Raw genomic sequence first — 7,963 nt, forward strand, 5'->3', positions numbered from 1 at the left:
CTACTATGACTCTACATAAGTGAAAGAGTCCTTCTCCATCTTTTGTAAAGAAGCCACAATCAAGTCAATCTCAAAAGAAAGCTCAAGTGGTTGAGGGTCAAAATGTGCCCTCGCAATGAGTGAAGAAGAAGTCTCCTCAACAAAGAGAAGATTGATTTCATCAATAATGTCTCCCACATCTTCAATGTGAGACTCCATGAACAACCCTACAATGTCTAGAAGGAAGTCATCCCATGAAGCTAAAGTAGGAAGAAATGTTAGTTCCTATTGCACTGAGTCAGGAGCATCTGTGGTTGGAACTGGATCAATAAAATTAGTAGGAGTATTAGGATGTGTGATCTCATCTAGAGTTGAAGGGACTATAACTAGAGTGACTAAAGATAGAATGTCTTCTGGAAAGGGAGGAATTGTTGGATCTCCATATGCTTTCCAAAGACCTATCTAAATGTCATAAGGATCATTGAACTTGTCAATGACCTCAAAGAAAGAATAGGTGACACTGAAATAAATGACATCCAAAAAAATTTTGACAGGTGGCTCAATAATGGAAGAGTGCAATTTGTTGGAACATAGATAAGAAAATGCTTACTTATGCTCTCTTCTTAGATGATCAATGATTAAAGCACTCCATTTCTGATAGTTCCTCTTTTTCAACCCTGGATTTACACCAAACTAACATGTGAGACAAAACTTCATGAGATCAATGTATGTATGCACCCCCCAAAATGCAAAAATAATCAATCAACCCCCCCCCCCAATGCATGATTTGGCACTTTATATGTAGTGCATTTACAATGGACCACTTTGTCAATTTTGACCTTAATGGACTTCTAATTTTCTATTTACAACCTTCTCTTATAGTTCAAATTTGGAGCTTTAAAATGTAGCTCAAAAATACAACTTTGAAGCAATACAACACAAAGAAGGACCTATTTCTAAAAGTGATATTTATGTCAAAAAAATCCTATTATTTGATTAAAGATCTAGAAAGTAGACAAAAAATTATTCACTTTCAAAAAAAATAGAACCTATTTATGTGTCCAAATGAGCCCGTACAGAGTAATTAAAGTTTTAAAATGTAGGATTAAACAAGTATAGTCACCAAAAAATACAATCTCTAAAAACATCCATGCATCAAAACTAGAAAAAAATAGCACTACTAAAAAACTCAGGAAATTCTAACCAAAATCAAAAAAAATTGCACCTAATTTGGAGCCCGGATGACTGAGATATGGCATCCCAAATTTGGACTATCAAATCAAAACTAAATCTAGAGAGGGGTCTAATTAGAAAACTACAAGGTTAAATTTGATGTCCAAATGGCTGTCATGATAGTTCAATTTGGCTTGCAAATGACAATCAAATGGTTGTCAATTTAATGCAGTGTAATGCTTACGTAGCAAAAATTGACCCTCCCTAATGATGTGGTGGGTGATGTCATTGTTGACTTCAGTAGTACAAATAATACAGAAGGTTGATGTGTCAAGCTAACTGTGCAAGTACAGATCTACTTATGTGGCAATTGACGTACTATCAAATAGGCTGCTAACTAGGTGTACAAATTTGTTGAGTCAAATCATGACAAGGCAGGAGGTCGTTGACTTGGGGTTCCACATGGAAAGTGGTGAGGTGAGTTGTCACAATGCCTGAAGAATTCCATTGGTGATGGGAGATTTGTAATAGTGGCCAAAAAATACCTCGATGGCCAAAGAAATTGTTCAAAGCTACCAGGAACATAGATTAATAGCAAGGGATGAGATTGTTATAATCCCACATTCACAAGGCAAATAAGGAAGTTGGGGTGTAAAAGAAAAATTTTGCTCCATGTGTAAGCAAAGACTCTACCGAGAAATTGGAGTGTGGTCACCGATTAATAAATGATGTTTGTTTCTAGACCATCATGTGAATTTGTTGCTGGTTTAAAATGTGACTATTGTGGTTTGTGGTCGGTGGTTATGAGTGAGCTGCAATTGAATTTTTTGATAAGATTTGTGGTTAATGAGAAAGGAATATTCATAAATTCATAGAATATTCCACCTATAGGATTTGGGATCTCACCACTTAGTTCCTCCAAAAAAAAATTCTCTACAAGCCTGATAGCCTAAAAAAAAAATGAACAAAATGCTCTAAAAAATATAGAGAAAGTAAAATGCAGATCTGAAACAAAATAAATGTGCAGATCTAATAGATTATATTGAATTTCTAAATCGAGCCTTCGAGTGCCAGCTTGCAAAAGCAATTTGCCTCAATTTTGACTTAGCCCAATATAGGTGAATTTGTAGTCAATTTTCACTGAATCAATGCTCCAAATGCAATGGTGAGGTTCGCTTTGGCTCTAGACATTCCCAATAGTTGTGGATACTCCAAATTAGAATCGAGATGTCCTCAGAGAGGTGAAGCAAGAATGATCTCCAATGGCTGTGAAATGACACCTATATGGCTCTAATACCATGTAAGAATTTTCCTTAGGGACAAATCACCCAAGACCAAGAAGCACAATAGCTAACACAAAATACACCAATAAAGTATTATCAAAATAAAAACATGATATTCAATTGATGTTTGAATCTTTGAATATCAGATCATTCAATAATTGATTGATGTACAAGTACACTAGAAGTTCTTGTATATAAAGGCCTCTAGAATGCTTCTAGAATGTCTAGGAGTTGGCAATATGATAAGCCTCACAACTAAGCACATGTCCACCAAGAGTGGATTATCCTCCATTGAGCACAGGTGTTAGTGTGATGATGAGAGGACAAGCCTACATTGGTGTGTCACATAAAATTATGTTGTAGAAACCATATGCTTAATTGGGAGTGCAAACAACTGTGTTGTCTACATGACAACTCAGTTGATTATGAAAACTCTAGTGTTGTACACATAATATGCTAAAATAAAGTTGCTTACTCTTGTGTTGTCAACATGACAACTCATATGAGTATGCAAAATCCTTGTCTAACCTAATAAATAATAAAATAATACATTTATCCTAAGAAAACTTAAGTAAAGTATAAATAATAATTATTTTCACTAACAAACACCACATATATTGGCACATAATTCCTTGCATCAATCTTTAAAAAGTTATCAGGATTATCCAAATCTATGATTCTCATCTACCTTGAAAGTTTTTCATCCATAGAAAATGAATCTAGATTTCTATAGAGATTATCGACGGTCGTGCATGTCATTTTATGCAGCATATTATATTCTAGAGTATACATATATCTTTGTTGGATCTTCTTCACTATATTTTGCATTTCCCTGTAGCATGGGGAGAATGGTTGCTAACATTAAGAATGTTGCTACATTACTTAACCTTTCAAGTAGATCGCCATATTTCCATTGACCACCCTGATCGTCATGAGTTGATTCCATTGTACCAATCAATGATGGATATTTAAAAAACTTGATGAGCCAGTCCATCCAAAGAGATCCATCTAGTATCATTATCCTTAAGAAACTTTCTCCCATTAGTTAGGCCCTCAACAAATTGTTGAAATTTCCTAAATGGTTTAGGACTTTGACAAAAGTGCCTATAGATCTCTTTGATTAAAACTTAAACTTTGTATATTTGTGGAGAGTTTTTGACAATTCCAAAAGCTAGATTCATTCTATGGGTCATGCAACCAATGCCAACAATGTAAGGTGCACCAAATACTTTTAACTTTGTGACAAGACAAGTCTTGTGGCCTTGCATTACTAAAGCTCCATCTACTCCAACACACACCAACTTTTGGGCAATTGTTATTTCATCTATACCTCCATATTAAATTAGGGAACTCTTTACTAGTTCAAATATTTTTTCCACCATTGAATTATCCTTCATTTTGACAATAGTTAGTAGATTGTATTAGTGGAAAAAATTGTGTATAGTATAGACATGCATGCATACCTAGGAAGTATTGTCTATTGCTGTCAACTCACCTAAAGATAATGCAATGAAATTTGATTGTCTAATTTGTGCTCTAATATCTTCCTTTTCAACCTCAACAAGACAACTTGCCCATTCCCATCTGTTGTTTACTGACCAGTGACTCCTTTCATAATAATGAACTTTTGCAAAGTATAATAAAGTACTTAATGATGGGTAGTATATCATGTCACACCCTTTGCTTAAAATATAGAAGACAACACTTAACTAAAGAACTTTACCCATTTCTTGAACTTCCATTACTTTTCCAATAAGAGATTCCATGGAGCCCTTTACTTTAGTAGGATTCATCTATATTTTCTCCTAAAATTCTAAGATTTTTGCATTCTTAATATGTTGACATTCCTCCTTGGTCTTCTATCTTGTAATTGATTTTTCCACTCCATCTATGATTTGCTTCTCATAAACTTTACCCATATGCTTTTCTATGATGTCAATTTTCAGCCACAACCTCTTTTCCTTTTTATTTATCCTTGAGTATATTGTACATCTACATTCTACCGAAGGCTCACCTTCTTTTTGATTGTGTACAAGCTCAATGAATGGATACTTTGAGGCCCAATCTATTTGAAAATTCCTGATTGATACATCCCAATGTCAATTTTTGTTGGATTTTGCACCAATTTTTGCATTGTATTTCCTTTTTCCTTTCCCTAGTCATACACCACCACCATTTTTTGAATTATCATCCAAGTCTATTATATTATTCTAGCTACTCTGGCTATTTACTTGAATATCTTCTTCAAGTTTATCATGATCAGATATATCAGGTTTTCCAACTTCTTCAATATGTGCCAGTGGAATTGGTAGTGGCAATGGTTAGGAATCTTGTAAATGCACTTTTGATGATGTTGCTTCCTAATTTTTACCACCAAAATATGATGCCAAGGTGCAAGTGTGCCTAGCTAGCCTTTCTTGACTTCCACCACATGTAGGACTCTTACCCTTGTTCATGTTCGACATCTCTAAAGAAATATAGGCTACCATAAAATTCATGTTATTCAAAATTTGACAATCAACTATAGTCTATTACATATATTTATCTAAATAGTATTCATTGGTTGTACAACCAACAATTTAAAACATAGATGTCCTAAGTCTTCCTGGTTACTATATTGGTCCTAGTTGATAACTGACCACTAACAGTCTAACTTGTATCTACTACATATAAGGATGAACTAAAATTATAGAGAATAGATAGATAGGGGTCTAAGTTACTTACCTTTGGCTAAAATATAGTCGTTACACTTGTAGCTCACCCAAAAATGATCTCAACAGTATGAGAAATTAAGACTTTGCAACTAAATACTAATTGGAATTAAGAAAACCTACTTATCTATGAATTTATTTATACCACTCTTTTTGTGGAAAAATCCATGGGAATATTATAGGGTGTACCAAATATTTGGCGAAGCCCACATAAGAAAAAATTGTATTCTAGAATTTCCATGGTAAATATGGTTTGTCCATTATATGGCCATGCATAATATAGATGGTGAAATTGAATTTGTGTGGACACAATCCATATATTTGGGTGGAATTTCATCCTTATCCTAAAACATTTTTTTAAAAGCAAGGGCAAGTTGAGGTTGTCCAAAAATATCACATGGGAAATTACAGGCAAAAGTGTTTAATTTGTCGTGTGCCAAAATATTTATGATTGGCTATTTCATTTCAAAATGTGATCTAATGACATAAATCCTTTGGCTATGAGTCCAAGGGTTTGACTTATATTTGGTAAACTTGGGGCGATGCATCAACCCACATATGTGTAAAAACTTTGCCAAGTTGATGTTGGTCACTGGGCAACAATCGCCATTTTGTGATTATTTGCCACTATAGTGAACCTTGGGCTATATGTGCAAGTAAGTCTTGATCTTGGTTCTTCATTATTAGGGCTTCTATTTGTGCATCACCCATAGGTATCTTAGGATTATTAAGTGCTTTCACTAATTCCTTTATTCCCTCCTTGACTATCAAGTCTAGGTGCCTTTTCTAGTAGAACATGACTTCTCTCTTCAACCATGCTAGTGTGGTGCTTTTCCACTATAGGTCCCTTCCCTGTATTAGTCCTCTCTAGAGTCTTTTCTCATTGAGAAAGATCTACAATTCAAGTCTTTATATCTGGTTGGGGTAAGGTCCTAGCCTTTGTATCATGAGGAGTTTCTTGAGGCTCTTTAGGTATTTTCCCTTCCTCTGATACTTCATTAGCATGCAATTATTGAGGATCTCTTTCCTATGTCACTTCTTCTTTGGTTTTTGTGGCTTGAGGAAGTGGATTTACTGAGCCTTTTTCCAAAAATGATAATTCTTGAGATGGTGGTGGTGGGATACCCAGAGGTCCTTGAGGTAGAGGCAAAATTAGATTCCATTCTTTTCCTAAGGGAATACTCATGGGAGTATCTCTTATCTTTTCTCCCACCATCTTAGTACCTACTTGCATGAAATCAAAATTGGAGAGATCAAAGACATCATTTTCTTGACCCTTCATGTTATCTATCCATTGTTTCTACTTACCATATGATGTTGATATAGGAATAGGTTCTTTAGGATTGAATGGAGACATCACTATTGAACTTCTTCTTCCTCTCCTATATTTTTTCCAATGTTGAGAAACTCCTTTGACTCAAGGGGACATATTCAATCTTCTCCCCTTCCTCTTCTTTTGCATCAGTTTCTAGGATTGTCTTAGGCACTTGTAGCGAGGGAGTACTTTTCTTTTTCAATTTCCTTCTCCATGGTAGTGTTTCCATAGTTCATTCAATCTTTGATCTGATGGGGAGGTTTCTTCCTCTTGTGTAGCCATTGGTGGCACCCTCTGTTATTCCTCCTTTTTTTGTACCTATTCTTGATGTACCTTCTCTTGCTATGGAAGCACTTGAGGTACTTGCTTGAGCTCTTGAGCTGGGACTTGAGCTTCAGGCTTAGCTTGAGCCTATACTTGTTCAAGTTTTTTCTATTCTTCTCCTAGCTCTTATTCCTGAGCCATTTGCTTCTTTGTCTTTGTAGGTTCTCTTTTCTCTTATTTGTACCCTTATCCTCTTTGAAGTACTCAACCTCCCTCTCATGTTGATGTACCATTTTTGGCCTCACTGGGGATTAAGTAGGGAAGGTTGGCACTATAACTAACATGTATTTTCCTTTGATTAGTTGTGTAGTGGCTTGTAGGGGGATAGCCTAAGGAATTCAATCCATTCTAAATGGCTTCTTTATCCATTCCTTTGTCACCTGGACTATATGTCTAGTGTAGGGGTTATAATCACAAATTAACATCATTTGACACATTCAGAGGGTAAACAACTCAAATACTTGTCCTAATTTTCTAGGACAAATGGCTTAAAGGGTTGGGATTTAAATGGAGAATCTTCTTAAAGAATTTCTTTTATAAAAATGGTGGGTAAATTGTCTTTCTCCATTAGATTAATTTTGGGTGTTGGTTTTTTCAAAAAAAAATGTTTGGCAAACTTAGTAAAACTTTAGGTTAATTCTTTTGGATCCCTAGGCGAGGCATTACATCTAGCCCTATAATTGATGTCAACATTTTCATCTCTTCCAATCTCTACATTCATTATAGGCCTATCAGAGATTTTGTCCCTATTATAAAAAGGATCCAAGATATCTTTTGTATCCTTCTCCATAGCCTTTAGTGGGATCTTCATTTTTAACACCCTCTCTACCAAATATAGAGTCATCCTACAATAATCCTTTATTTGGATATCATAGTCATCCATTGCATTCATCTAATGATCCTCCAATACATCCTCATGCACAAACTGTTAGATGTTGTACCATCCCTATGTTGTCAAAGTAGGGACAAGGGGAGTTGTACTTTTCAAGTGGATATTAGTCCCATTCAAAATCAAAAGTGATAATATCTTACTTTTTCTTAATTTCAAAAGCACCAATTGCAATGGGTTGGACCCATGTCTTCTTATGTTGTCTTCTCACTCTGTCGTATGCAAACATGAGTTGGCATGCATTCTTCGACAAGATTAGCCTATCCAATGGATATCTTAGAAGCTTCCT

This window comes from Cupressus sempervirens, chromosome 6 (assembly GCF_028749045.1).
Source record: "Cupressus sempervirens isolate cs-2001-9-10 chromosome 6, ASM2874904v1, whole genome shotgun sequence".
In the NCBI taxonomy this organism is placed as follows: Eukaryota; Viridiplantae; Streptophyta; class Pinopsida; order Cupressales; family Cupressaceae; genus Cupressus; species Cupressus sempervirens.